Source organism: Anabrus simplex, chromosome 8, assembly GCF_040414725.1.
Source record: "Anabrus simplex isolate iqAnaSimp1 chromosome 8, ASM4041472v1, whole genome shotgun sequence".
NCBI classification, from domain to species: Eukaryota; Metazoa; Arthropoda; class Insecta; order Orthoptera; family Tettigoniidae; genus Anabrus; species Anabrus simplex.
Window position 1 is genome coordinate 11,035,837 of NC_090272.1, and position 15,745 is coordinate 11,051,581.

Genomic DNA, 15,745 nt, shown 5'->3' on the forward strand with positions numbered 1-15,745 from the left:
AATAACGCTCTTAGATTTCACTTCGCTGGACAGATGAAAATACATTATAAAACTGTTAAAATGATACTTCTAACATCATTTTGAATGTTTAAAAATAAATTAAGGTACGAAATTCCTCGATTTATTCGCTCTCATGAGAACTGTGAAACACAATTTGTTGCCTTAGTTTTGAAGTGGTGGACAATTTCTTAAATTCAGCACCCAACGAATAGGAAGTACACCCGAAATAATAATGTTATTGGCTTTACGTTCCACTAGCTATATTTGTTACGGTTTTCGGAGACGTCGAATTGCCGAAACTTAGTCCTGCAGTAATTCTTTTACATGCCAGTAAATCTACCGACACGAGGCTGACGTATTTGAGCGCCTTCAAATGCCACCGGATGAGCCAGGATATAATCTGCCAACTTGGGGTCAGAAGGCCAGCGCCTTAACGGTCTGAGTCACGCAGCCCAAGTACACCCAAAATGATTATGTTAACCCAATGAACGGCCCTGGTAATGTTAACATAATGTTGACATATGGCATAACAGCACTTCACACAATGATAGTAACCTTAGTAATGAAACGTTCAGATACTAAAGATATAATAGGTTTTTACCCATTAAAGAACATGAGTTCAAAACTCTGTTGACTAAACATTGATATTTAACCACATGCACGAGCTTCCGTTCGGCGCAGTCTGCTTGATAACAGATAACCACAGCATGAATCGGAAGGTGTTGGTAGTGTAAAATCCTACGTTACAAACCCAGCTAATCCCTCTACGTCACTATTTCTTCTGTGTAACAGTATACAGATTGCTCCAACTGTTACACTTATAAGTTCTATTATACTCCAAAATCCAGCCAAACATTACCGCAGGATAAGCACAGCTTATTTAAAATAAACTTGCATCTAAATCACTCGACACTTTGAAGCACACAGACACTGACGGAATAACACAATATCAATTATATTCTATCTAAATTAATACTTTTCGAGGAACACGAATAGTTTGGAAGTAGAGAAATGGCTTCCCTAACCTCAGACTTATTCTCAAAATGATGTATGTACGCTACAGTTTTGTCATGGACTTCAAAATAATTACGATGTATATTCCTAATCGATTTATCTTCTAATGTTCCATTCCGTAGGAAACTTAAGGATAGTTGTATGAGAGGCATTGCCATAGTTAGACTAAAACCTGGTCCACCTAGTGCACTCATGTTCTTTAATGGGCAAAAACACGATCAAAACAAGCATATTCTCACATTACTGCGTATAATTACAGATCGTATGTGTCCACTGACTCATATAAATACACTCGCACACTTATATTATACAAAGAAACTAACATTTGTCGTCAACTTTCATAAAATTACACAGACTACATACGATAACAACAAACCAAAACAAACTCAGATTTCCAACAATTCCGGCTACTAGATTCGCCATCTTTGAACGATCGAGAGTAGCATTAAGGTCTGAGCAAGACCGACTCCAATTCTCAGACCGTAATATTAAAAAAACATGGCGGCCGAAGTAGCTGGATTGCTGGTATCGGCTAACACGAAAATATCACATACATATTATATAAGAGGCGGTAATTTAATATGATAAATGTAACATCATAGGGAAAATCACTTTTACACGTATGAAAACGCTTCGCCAACAAGAATCACATATATTCTACTGGAAAAGAGACAAACAAGCTGATTATTTAGACATTTCAATTCGTTAAATAACGCTCTGAGATATCACTTCACCGGATAGATGAAAATACATGATAAAACTGTTAAAATGATATTTCTAACATCATTGTGAATGTTTCAAAACAAATTAAAGTGCGAAATTCCTCGATTTATTCGCTCTCATGAGAACTGTGAAACATAACTTGTTGCCTTAGTTTTGAAGTGGAGGACAATTTCTTAAATTCAGCACCCAATGAATGGGAAGTACGCCCCAAATTATAATGTTATTGCCTTTACGTTCCACTAACTACTTTTCTTTTGGGTTTCAGAAACGTCGAAATGCCGAAATGTAGTCCTGCAGTACTTCCTTTACGTGCCAGTAAATCTACCGACACGAGGCTGGCGTATTTGAGCACCTTCAAATCCCACCGGACTGAGCCAGGTTCGAATCTGCCAACTTGGGATCAGAAGGCCAGCGCCTTAAACGTCTGAGTCACTCAGGTTAAGTACACCCGAAATGAATATGTTAACCCAATGAACGGGCCAGGTAATATTAATATAATGTTGACATATGGCATAACAGCACTTCACACAATGATAGTAACCTTAGTAATGAAACGTTCAGATACTAAAGATATAATAGGTTTTCACCCATTAAAGAACATGAGTGCAAAAACTCTATTGACTAAATATTGATATTTGACCACATGGAAGAGCTTCAGTTCGGCGCAGTCTGCTTGATAACAGAGAACCACAGCATGAATCGGAAGGTGTTGGTAGTGTAAAACCTTACATTGCAAACCCAGCTAATCCCTCTAAGTCGCCATTTATTTTGTGTAACAGTATACAGATTGCTCCATCTGTCACACTTACGAGTTTTGTTATACTCCAAGATCCAGCCAAACATTTCCGCAGGCAAAGCACAGATTAGTGTAAAACACAGTTGCATTTAAATCACTAGACACTTTGAAGCACATGGACACTGACGGAATAACAACAATATTCTATCCAAGTTAATATTTTTCGAGGAACACGAATAGTTTGGAAGTAGAGAAATGGCTCCCCCTAACCTTAGACTTATTCTCAAAATGATGTATGCACGCTACGGTTTTGCCATGGACTTCAAAAAATCACGATGTATATTCCTAATCGATTTCTATTCTAATGTTCTAAAACCTGGTCCACCTAGTGCACTCATGTTCTTTAATGCGCAAAATACACGATCAAAACATGCATATTCTCACATTACTGCGTATAATTACAGATCGTATGTGTTCACTGACTTATATAAATACACTCGCACACTTATATTATACAAAGAAACTAACATTTGTCGTCAACTTTCATAAAATTACGCAGACTACATACGATAACAACAAACTAAAACAAACCCACATTTCCAACAGTTCCGGCTACTCGGTTCGCCATCTTTGAAGATCGAGAGTAGCACTGAGGTCTGAGGATTGGAGTCGGTCTTGGTCTGAGGACTGGAGTCTGTCTTGCTCTGGCCTACTGTTCTGTGGGCCTAGCCTCAGTCAGAATTTGTTGCAATCTTTCACTGTACTCTTGATGATCCGGGTAGTGTCGTGTTTCTTTTGACATCAGGTTCTTTTTTTATAACAATATGCCGAAAGAAAATGTTAAAGAGTACAGTCAGATATTTCGTAAAGTGTGTTCAAATAATTAAACTTTAGAAGACTAGTAGTTAGAGCTTCACAGAGATCCCAAGCATGGATGGTGCATCTATTGTCAGTGCAATATAACTGCGAAATTGTTAGACATTATTCCTTTCCGCACTTATCAAAAACTATGAAAACAGTAATAAAAGTGAAAATAACTTTCGAAATAGATTTGAACATTTCCGTATGTGTTTTGCTACTGCGAACTGCCAATATATTTTGAAAAAGAATACAGTAGACACAATATGCGACACTCAGAGAGATATCGAGGGACAGCAGTAGTATAATAGGCGGATTCGGCCGCCACCTCCACCTCGGGCTCTCGGGAGAGGCCTCCACCTCCCGCGGGAAATTTGAATTTTGGCGGGAAATTTGAATTGTGGCGCGAGATTTGAATTTGTAAACAAAGCCACGTGCTTTTTGACAGCTGTCATCGACAACAACGCATCGCTAACCTCACTGCTGCCATCTTGACGGGCCTAAATCTCAGTGGTACCAACTTAAACTAACTAGCGCGAGATTTGAATCGGTAAACAAATCCACGTGTTTTTGACAGCCATGTGCTTTTTGATAGACAACAACGCATCGCTAACCTCAGTACTGCCATCTTGACGGGCCTAAACCTCAGGGGTACCAACTTAAACTCACAAGCGCGAGATAAACAAATCCACGTGTTTTTTGACAGCCACGTGCTTTTTTGACAGCTGTCATCCGTCATCTTTAAACTACAGAGCACCGTGCTGCCCTCTTTATCGCAGTAGCTGCAAATTCGTCACCTGTCATCGGCAGTGCTGCCATCTCGGCGGGCCTAAACCTTAGTGCTACCAACTTAACCTCACTAGTGCGAGATAAACAAATCCACGTGCTTTTTTGACAGCTGCCATCCGCCATCTTTAATCTATAGAGCACAGTGCTGCCCTCTTTAGCTACTTACCTTTGAAATGTGGTGGCGGATAATTTGAAAAATGCTTTTTGACAGCAGCCATCTTTGAGCACCATGCTGCACTCTTTAGCTAGATACCTCTGAAATGTGGTGGCCGCAAATTCCACGTGCTTTACAAACCTATGTGCATTTCTGACAGCTGGCATCCGCCAAGCTGTTGTCCGCCGTCTTTAATCTAGAGAGCACCGTGCTGCCCTCTATGTGGTGGTGGCAAATTCCACGTGCTCTTGTTTGAAAACAAATCCACGTGCTTTGTTTTGACAGCTGTCATCCGCCATCTTTAATCAAGAGAGCACCGTGCTGCACTCTTTAGCTACTTACCTTTGAAATGTGGCGACGGTGAAGTCCACGTGCTCTTGTTTGGAAACAAATCTACTCGCTTTTTTGACAGCTGTTATCCGCCATCCTTAATCAACAGAGCATCGTGCTGCCCTCTTTAGCTAATTACCGTTGAGGCGGGCAATTTAAAAACATTCTATTTGACAAGCTGCCATCTTTAATCTACAGAGCAGCGTGCTGCTACTTTGCGGGCAGTTTCTACGTAACAGCTGTCATCCACCATCTTGCATCGCTAACCTTAGTGCTGCCCTCTTTAGCTACTTACCTTTGAGGCGGACAATTTGAAACATGCTATTTGACAGCAGCTATCTTTGAGCACCGTGCTGCCCTCTTTAGCTACATACCTTTGAAATGCGGTGGCGGACAATTTGAAAAATTATATTTGACAAGTTATCATCTTTAATCAACAAAGCATCGTGCCGCACTCTTTAGGTACATACATTTAACATGTGGTAGTGGATAATTTTGAAAAATTCCGTCAGCTGATATCTGCCATCTTGCATCGCTTACCTCAGTGCTGCTATCTTAACGGTACTAAACCTTATCGTGGTGGCGGTGGTGGGAAATTTAAAATCTACATGCTTTTTTTGACAGCTGACATCCGCCATCTTTAATCATGAGAGAACCGTGCTGGTATCTTGCGGGTAATTCCGTCTACTGTCATCTGCCACCTTTAATCAACAAAGCATCGTACTGCTATCTTTGTGTTGGAAAATATTGAGGGCTTGGTATTTATGATTATGTGTTATTTATCTGTGGAGGGTGAAATGTTGTGATGGAGAAGTGATGTATAAGTTATGATATGTTGTAGGGTTGAAATGTGGTGTTGGAGAAGTGGTGGTATAAGATGGCGGATGGCAGAAGGTGAGTGTAATGGTAGAAGAAGTAGAGGTGGTATAAGAGGTCGAGTTGGTGTTGTATTGCTGAAATGGGGTGTCGGAAAATATTGAGGGCTTGGTATTTATGATTATGTGTTATGATTAATTTATGAAGTGTTATATCGTTGGAATGTGGTGTGGGAGAAGTGGTGATATAAGTAGAGGTGGTATATGATGTGGAGTTGGTGTTGTATTGCTGAAATGTGGTGGTGGAAATATTGAAGGCTTAGTATTTATGATTAGGTGATGTATGGTTTGGTATTGAGATGCTTTATTTGCGGCTGAATTCGTGGGAATTGGGAGGTGGTATTATTGTATTGGTGTCTGGTATGAGTATTGAATTTTTTGGAGCTGGAGAGAGGTGATTTTATTATCATTTTGTAAATTTTGGTTTGTTTGTATTGAGAGGATGAAGAAATATGATGTTGGAGAGGTGTTGGTATATGCGTGATTGGTATCTGTTATTCATTGCCGAAATTTTTGGAGATGGAGAGGTAATTATATTATGGAGTGTTATGGCGGAATGAAATGAAATGAGGCAATGTTAACGCGGATTGGTAAAAGCTGTGGTATGATGGATTGGAATGCAATGACGGAATATTGTTGTTATTATTTAGCCTTTTACTATAGGAGGTGGAATCTGAAAGATTGAATGATGTTAGTGTTATGGCTGGTTTGGTATGCAATCGTGTAATGTTGCTGTTGTAGCTTATTTTGGAGTAGGTCAGGGAACAATAGAGGTGATGAAAATGCTGAAGCAAGAAGGTTGGGTACGTGTGAGCGATAACACGCAGAAAGTTGCAACACCAACAGTAGAATGTAAACATAGAACAGGCTGAGGAGGTAAGATAGTTTGGGACCAGCAATAGGAAATGGGATAGTTGTTTTCCTTAGCCTTATCTTTTCTTTTATTTTTATTCGTGAGTTGTTGTAAACTGGTGTTGATGGAGCTGGTTCTGGTATAGAACCGTGGCGTTAGGTCTTTTTGTTTTATTGTTCATTTCATTTTATTTTGTAGTGGTGGAGAGTGGTGGCTTAGGTTGGACTACGTTTATTAATTTTATTAGTTATTTATTTATTTATTATTATTGTGAACATGTATTCGGGGCTGAACGCCTGTTATGTTCATTAATAAATACAAATACAAAATACTGCTATCTTTAGCTACATACATTTAACATGTGGTGGCGGATAATTTGAAAAAACCTTCCGTTAGCTATCATCCGCCATCTTTATTCAACAGAGCATCGTGCTGCTATCTCTAGCTACATACATTTAACATGTGGTGGCGGCAATTTGAAATTCTATCTAGATGCCATCTTCAATCAACAGAGCACTGTGCTGCTATCCCTTTGAATTGTGGTGACGGATAATTTGAAATTCCGTTAGCTATCATCATTAAACATTAGTGCATTCGCTGATTTTCTTAGAACAAAGGTATCCCCTGGCATGTTGTATCGAGTACCGTGTTCGATTCTAGCCTTGATCACTTGTTTGGTGATCTGAACGCATCAATCAATGTTCTAGTCACATGTTGAAGTTAACGGCATCGATTCTAGTCTTGTTATGTTTCAATCTGATTTTCTTAGAACAAAGGTATCCCCTGGCATATTCTAAACACATGTTGTATCGAGTACCGTGTTCGATTCTAGTCTTGATCACTTGTTTAGTGATCTGAACACATCAATCAATGTTCTAATCACAGGTTGAAGATAACAACATCGATTTTAGACTTGTTATGTTTCTTTCGTAATCCGCAAGTCTAAACATGCATAATAATTTTATCGCTGCACACTCTTGCCTTCGCGATGCGTGTTCGATAAAGCTATGCCTTGACAGAGGAGGAGGAGGAGGAGGCAGAGGTGGTAGGGGAGGAGGAGCAGGAAGAGCAGGAGGTAGAGGAGGTGTCGTATAGTCTCCTTCAAGATAGTAGATGAGAGGTTAGGTTAGCGAATGCACTAATGTTTAATGATGATAGCTAACGGAATTTCAAATTATCCGTCACCACAATTCAAAGGGATAGCAGCACAGTGCTCTGTTGATTAAAGATGGCATCTAGATAGAATTTCAAATTGCCGCCACCACATGTTAAATGTATGTAGCTAGAGATAGCAGCACGATGCTCTGTTGAATAAAGATGGCGGATGATAGCTAACGGAAGTTTTTTCAAATTATCCGCCACCACATGTTAAATGTGTGTAGCTAAAGATAGCAGTACGATGCTTTGTTGATTAAAGATGGCAGATGACAGTAGACGGAATTACCCGCAATATGCCAGCACGGTTCTCTCATGATTAAAGATGGCGGATATCAGCTGTCAAAAAAGCATGTAGATTTTATATTTCCCACCACCGCCACCACGATAAGGTTTAGTACCGTAAAGATAGCAGCACTGAGGTAAGCGATGCAAGATGGCAGATATCAGCTGACGGAATTTTTCAAAATTATCCACTACCATATGTTAAATGTATGTACCTAAAGAGTGCGGCACGATGCTTTGTTGATTAAAGATGACAACTTGTCAAATATAATTTTTCAAATTGTCCGCCACCGCATTTCAAAGGTATGTAGCTAAAGAAGGCAGCACGGTGCTCAAAGATAGCTGCTGTCAAATAGCATGTTTCAAATTGTCCGCCTCAAAGATAAGTAGCTAAAGAGGGCAGCACTAAGGTTAGCGATGCAAGATGGTGGATGACAGCTGTTACGTAGAAACTGCCCGCAAAGTAGCAGCACGGTGCTCTGTAGATTAAAGATGGCAGCTTGTCAAACAGAATTTTTTAAATTGCCCGCCTCAACGGTAATTAGCTAAAGAGGGCAGCACGATGCTCTGTTGATTAAGGATGGCGGATAACAGCTGTCAAAAAAGCGAGTAGATTTGTTTCCAAACAAGAGCACGTGGACTTCACCGTCGCCACATTTCAAAGGTAAGTAGCTAAAGAGTGCAGCACGGTGCTCTCTTGATTAAAGATGGCGGATGACAGCTGTCAAAACAAAGCACGTGGATTTGTTTTCAAACAAAGGCACGTGGAATTTGCCACCACCACATAGAGGGCAGCACGGTGCTCTCTGGATTAAAGATGGCGGACGACAACTTGGCGGATGACAGCTGTCATAAATGCACATAGGTGTGTAAAGCACGTGGAATTTGCCGCCACCACATTTCAAAGGTATCTAGCTAAAGAGTGCAGCATGGTGCTCAAAGATGGCTGCTGTCAAAAAGCATTTTTCAAATTATCCGCCACCACATTTCAAAGGTAAGTAGCTAAAGAGGGCAGCACTGTGCTCTATAGATTAAAGATGGCGGATGGCAGCTGTCAAAAAAGCACGTGGATTTGTTTATCTCGCGCTAGTGAGGTTAAGTTGGTAGCACTAAGGTTTAGGCCCGCCAAGATGGCAGCACTGCCGATGACAGGTGACGAATTTGCAGCTACTGCGATAAAGAGGGCAGCACGGTGCTCTGTAGTTTAAAGATGGCGGATGACAGCTGTCAAAAAAGCACGTGGCTGTCAAAAAACACGTGGATTTGTTTATCTCGCGCTTGTGAGGTTAAGTTGGTACCACTGAGGTTTAGGCCCGTCAAGATGGCAGTACTGAGGTTAGCGATGCGTTGTTGTCTGTCAAGAAGCACGTGGCTGTCAAAAAACACGTGGATTTGTTTACCGATTCAAATCTCGCGCTAGTTAGGTTAAGTTGGTACCACTGAGATTTAGGCCCGTCAAGATGGCAGCAGTGAGGTTAGCGATGCGTTGTTGTCGATGACAGCTGTCAAAAAGCACGTGGCTTTGTTTGCAAATTCTAATCTCGCGCCAAAATTCAAATTTCCCGCCAAAATTCAAATTTCCCGCGGGAGGTGGAGGCCTCTCCCGAGAGCCCGAGGTGGAGGTGGCGGCCGAATCCGCCTATTATACTACTGACAGCTATTAGAGCTCTCTCAAGCGGAATGACCTGAGAACTACTGATTCTATCATAAGAGCACGTGTATTTGTGTGCGAAGTTTTTGTGTTATTTTTGCGTTTTCAGTGAGTTCTCATAATTAAATTGTAGCGTGTGTCATTCCTTGATATCTCCTCTCAACATGAGGGGAAAGGTATGTGCTGTGTTTGGCTGCAGTAACTATGAAGTAGAGAAGAGTGCGCGGTCTTTCTTTCGCTACCCTCATGAAAAGAACATGTAAGTAATATTGTACTTGCATATATATTCTTCCAGTGACAGAGATTTTATACTACTTCATGATCTTCTGACCTGCTCGACCCATATTTTAACTGGCATAAAATGTAATACGCATATTTTATTCTATAGTGCAGCAGTTAACCTTCAGTACCGATGTGTTGTTGTAGGTGTGATCTGTGGGTTTTGAAATGTCACAGAAGTGATTTGGATAAGGTGTACAAGAAAGAAGGGACGTAAGATTTGTTCAGATCATTTCCAGGCCAGCGACTTTAGAAATACTCGACTATACAGCCAAGGGTATGTTACATTTAACTCTAATTGTACGTAAATATTCGTCAAATCATCACTATCGGCAAGACTCGTTGGCTGAACGGTCAAGGTACTGGCCTTCGGTTCAGAGGGTCCCGGGTTCGATTCCCGGCCGGGTCGAGGATTTTAACCTTAATTGGTTAATTCCAATGGCACGGGGGCTGGGTGTATGTGTTGTCTTCATCATCATTTCATCCTCATCACGACGCGCAGGTCACCTAAGGGTGTCAAACAGAAAGACCTGTACCTGGCGAGCCGAACCCTTCCTGGGATATCCCGGCACAAAAAGCCATACGACATTTCATTTTACTATCGGCAACATTTTCATACCGTTCTTTCTTTTATTCCTCTTCTCAGATTAAAGCCGGGATTTTATATATTTTCTTTCTGGTAGTAGGCTTCATGTTAAGAGGAAAATTGTCCAGCTTCTAAATGTTAATTCATTGCATCATGTGTGTAAGAAATATGCCGATATTTTTATTGACAAGTGTCTTAATTTGATTATACAATGTTTTCTAAACGAGAAAAAAGACAAATCTAACCATAAAATTTCAGGCAGGAATGCTAAACCAAAAAATGTAATGCATGAATGAAAGATCAAGCCATTTCACAGCAGTCCATTTCACATCTTGTTTATATGTCTAATGTCAGTGTTTGAATAATATTTTTAATAATTCTTCATTCTTTTATCCAGAATTGCTTTAGCAACTTCGAAGTTAATATCTCAATAATACTTTCTTTCCAGACGTAATTTATTTATTCATTTTCGTATATGCATTTCCATTGATATTTGAATTTAGCGCGACTTTTCAGGTCAAGTCACTATTAGCGCCACCGTCTAATTGTCTCCCATTTTAACAAGGCTAAATCCGTGAGTGTCGCGTATTGTCTCTACTATATTTGATATGACCTCAAGCCTCAACCGTTGCCTACGAGATATACGCGGCCGGAAAGTGGACCGATAGAAATGCGGGTCGCAAGTATTTTTACGAATGTCCGCTAGAGGTCTCGACATCGTGCTATGCTGTTCGCGCGAAGTACATTCAATTAATAGTACACGTTGGTTTAAAAAGACGTAAAAATCTACAAATGATGAAGTTAGGACCACCTAAATGTGATTCGAGTGAGTGGATGTAAATTAAAGCACATTTAAGTTGTATTTGGAATTATTTTTGGCGAAGTCAAGTGCGATAATTAATAAAAGTAATACATTAAAAATGACTTACCATGATCACTACTCGTATCACTCACATTTTTAAGATCTTCCAACTTAAGGGCTTTGTCCAACACCTCTTGGTAGTCCTGAAGTTATTTTCCAAGTCATGGTCATCTGTAATTGTATGAGCTTCATTGTCGAGTATTGGTTTTAAAAAGTTTTGTAACGAGAGTTGCCGTCAGTACTCTCTGATAACACTCGTCACATTTGAATGCCTCAGTGAACTTAGGAACAACAAAAACGTTAAGTTTTAAAACTAAATTCGTATTTCCCAGATAACGTAATGAGTGACGTGTAAAATTCAACAAAGTTTGCAGGAAGTAAACACATTTTTTGAGGGGTAGCGTAATGCTCAACGATCTTTCATCCTAATGAGGCACACTCAGTAGTGGCCGAGGATATCTGTCACAAGCATGATTCACATTTTCCTCCGCAACTCGAACAAGTACTCCACATATCATGGCCAACGAAGACAACTCCAGTGAGACAGGTTTTTCTGAAAAGGCATGGCGTCATTCTTAATATCAACAGCATCTAAGATAATATAAAACTACCGGGCGAGTTGGCCGTGCGGTTAGGAGCTCGCATCCGGGAGATAGTGGGTTCGAATCCCACTGTCGGCAGCCCTGAAAATGGTTTTTCCGTGGTTTCCCAGGAAAATGCTGGGGCTGTACCTTAATTAAGGCTACGGCTGATTCCTTCCCACTCCTAGCCTTTCGTATCCCATCGTCGCCATTGGACCTATCTGTGTCGGTGCGACGTAAAACCAATAGCAAAAAAGTTTCAGGCATTTTAGGCCTATTAAAAATTGTACATCTGAAAGAAAATGCAATAATCGCCAATTGATTAGTTAGCTTACCTTCGAGCGTCACATCAAGTAGGCCTATTTCCAGAACTGTTGCTGATCAGGATTACGATTAAAGTGTACTCTAGGCTTGATAGTCATTTCATCTAAGATAAGGGATCCTACCGTTTCCTCCACGCATGTCAAATTCATGGCTTCGTAATGGAAGTTTTCTTTCATGAGGTGAGGTGTTGATGGTGATTATTGTTTTAAGAGGAAGTACAACTAGGCAACCGTCCTCTATTTGACGTTAATCTGAGGGAAATTATGAACGGATCCGACACTTCGGTCAAAGAAGACAAGGACCACGTGAAAATGAAAGATCCCTAGGCCTGGGGAACCTGATACCGTCGGGGTCGGAAAAAACAAGAGTTGACCAAGAGAAGTCGGATAGGATACATGAAAGTGAGGAGCCTAGCACAAGCAAGTGGAAGCAATGCCAGGACTCAGCTAAGGGCTTCGTGGTCGCTAACCCGCGCTCCAAAGTTCAGAGCCCCTGGGCCCCTATTAGTCGCCTCTTATGACAGGCTGTGGATACCGCGGGTGTTATTCTATTGCCCCCACCCACAGCGGAATCTTTAATGAGGGATGTTATTCTAGTTTTGTTTTCCATTCGAAAAGCCAACATGGCTTAATTCGTGTCTTTTGATGTGGTAGTCGGAGGCAGTGAAGTGATCTAATGAATCTGAAACCCATAAACTGAAGTCTCAATATTTAAAATGTAAACTACAGACTCTGGATGACGTCCCAGGCAACCAAAGCGAACCTAATTCCCACTTGAGCGGATGTAGCAATTATTCACTTCTCCTTTAAAGCTGGATCGGCTGGAAATGATTGAAAACTCCACTTGTTCATTCATTCATTCATTCTTTCATTAATTCATTCATTCACTTATTTCAATTAATTCCAACGAGCCTGCAGGCTCATACATAGGAATTGTACAGGACATTACATACTGGCGGGCACTTACACATCAAAATGTAGTTTGTGTATATAAGATAATCAGTAAACGGTTGAACATATAAACACATAGGCCTACAGTATATAAAATACGTACATCATCAATATGAGGATTACAGAGAATTATTTCTGACTGTATTTACATTTACATAACATGAAAGTTGCAAAGGTACAAGAATGGATTATGGAGTATTTTCATTTACATAACATAAGAGTTGCTGAATTACAAGAATAGATTTCAGATTATTTACAATTACATAACATAATAGTTGCAGACGTACAGGAATTGATTACAGAGTATTTACAGTATATGTACATCACACAGAGTTGCAGAGGTACAAGAACAGATTACAGAGTATTTACATTTACATAACATAAAAGTTGTAGAGGTACAAGAATAGTTCCGGACAGTTTGCAAGATTGTTTGGGAGAATGCCTTAAATGACAACTGATATTTTGATTTAAACAGCACTGTACTTTTCCCAAAAATAATGCTTGACTCTTTGTTTGAATTTTGCCAAAGTTGGTGCTGTTTTTATCTCCGCAGGGATGTTATTAAATAACTGGATCGCAGAGAACTTCAAGCTGTTTATACCATATTTATAAGAGCAAACACTGTATAAGGCAAAGTCATTTTCATGCCTAGTACTATATGGATGGTTTCAGAATTCAGATTATACGTAGTGTTGTGTTGTATAAATTTATGTTCTATTTTATACATGAGTACAGCTGTATTGAATTCTGCACTCATGCTTAGGGGTGGTATTTTAGCACTTAGGTATAGATATTTTATTGGTGTTAAGTAGGGAAGATTAAGTATATTTCTAACAGCTCTATTTTGTACTACCATTAGCTCATTCAAGTCAGACTTCTTACAGCGCATCCAGATTACATTCAAATATTGTAGGTGACTATGAATTAAAGAGTAGTAGATCTGTTTTAGAAGATGTTGTGGGATAAGATAACTAAGTTTCTTTAAAATTCCTGCAACAGGTGTGATCTTTTTAGTAATGTATTCAACATGGTCTGTCCAGTTCAAGTTCCTATCAGTCACCAACCCAAGATATTTGACAGTTCTAACTAGTTTTATTTCAGTATTCTGCATATATATTTTACTGTGTGGGATGTCATTCTGACCTTGTTTTGTCATTATCATATAATTAGTTTTTGCACATTAATAGTTAATTTATTTGCTTGAAACCAAAAGCACAGAATATTGAGGTCTTCCTGCATATCCTTAACAATGGAGTCTATATTACAACCAGTATAGAACAAGTTTGTGTCGTCAGCAAACAGTGTGATACGTCCTTTCAAACGGCAAGTTGCAATATCATTGTTGTAGACTAGGAAGAGAATCGGCCCTAATACTGACCCCTGTGGAACGCCATGGGTTACCCTAATTGCTGAGCTCCTACAGTTATTCAGCACTACATACTGTTTTCTATCGGACAGATAATAATTATCAAACCACTTCAATGCAACACCACGAACTCCTGCTCTCTCTAATTTAGCTAACAGTCTTTCATGGTCCACTGTATCAAAGGCCTTCTTTAGAGCTATAAACAACCCACCAGCAAAACTATTAAAATCTATTAACTCTTGCAGCATATTTATGAGATCTACGGTTGCTATTTCAGTGTTAGAGTTCTCACGAAAGCCATATTGTGCATTGTAAAAGACATTATTTTTGTTTAAAAAGTGAGAAGTCTCTTTTTAACAATAGTTTCTAATATTTAGTAGATTATGGAAAGAATACAGATAGGCCTGTAGTTACTAGGATCCCTCCCGTCCCCACCCTTGAAGACAGGAACTACTTTAGTTATTTTTAGCTCATTAGGTAATGTACCAGATGCCAAGGATTCGTTAATGATGTCTGTTAGCATCCCACTTAAAGAATCCTGGAATTCTTTTAGAAAGTTGGCAGTTATACCATCCTGCCCACAGCTACTCTTGTTTTTTAGATTTGATATTATAGATCTTACTTCTGTTTCATCAGTTGGATATAGGTAAAATGAGTTCAAGTAACTGGGAACCGCAAGTGTTTCAGTGCTCTGGGGAGGGAATGCTGAAGCCAGGGTTTTAGCAATATTTGTAAAATATAAATTTAATGATTCACATATTTCCTGACTGTCTGTAATTATCTTGTTATCTGTTCCGAGGTATCTGTGGAACAGCAGAGGTGAAAGAAGGTGCGGGGGTGAACAGGTCTCAAAATACGAAATTAAAGTTAAGATAAAATTTAACAAGGTTATATTTCCTTAGCAAAATCAAGAAATAACAAGAATGGCAGGTACAGAGTAGCAAGGCAACAAATGTACAATTACAGTATTCACACGATTTGGGCTTCGAGCCCCGGACTCACAATTCTTGAGCAATTATCCCAACTTTACCCAAAAAACAAGATTCGACAAAGGTGCAGAAGACCCCAATCATGTCCAGGAGCACTTGCTCCCAATTACAAAATAAAGCCTCCTCGAGGCACCAAAAATCAATTTCAAAAGCGCAATCCGCTCTCAAAGTTTAAGCCTATCAAAGGCCACACCAAACTCGACTTTCAAGCTGTCCTCCAAGGACATAGACACAGGGGTAAAAAGATACCCAACCTACTGAGGCCTATTAAGTGAAGAAACAGAAATATTACATGGCCTCGACAATACCAATTTGAGAGGAGGCGAAGCTGCACTCCTAATACATTTTGTTGAAAACCTACTTGGTACTAGGCCGTGAATGAAAG

At 39.8% G+C, this 15,745-nt stretch overlaps 1 protein-coding gene across 1 annotated transcript in view; it reads left to right on the plus strand.

The window, feature by feature from the left end:
• The first annotated feature begins 2,047 nt into the window (after positions 1 to 2,047).
• The window catches only part of LOC136879003 (endothelial zinc finger protein induced by tumor necrosis factor alpha), a 114,611-nt gene continuing 100,913 nt past the window's right edge, over positions 2,048 to 15,745 (plus strand). Inside the window, exon 1 of the mRNA XM_068229014.1 lies at positions 2,048 to 2,174. The gene's annotated coding sequence lies outside the window, so the exon portion shown is untranslated. The remainder of the gene's footprint in view (positions 2,175 to 15,745) is intronic.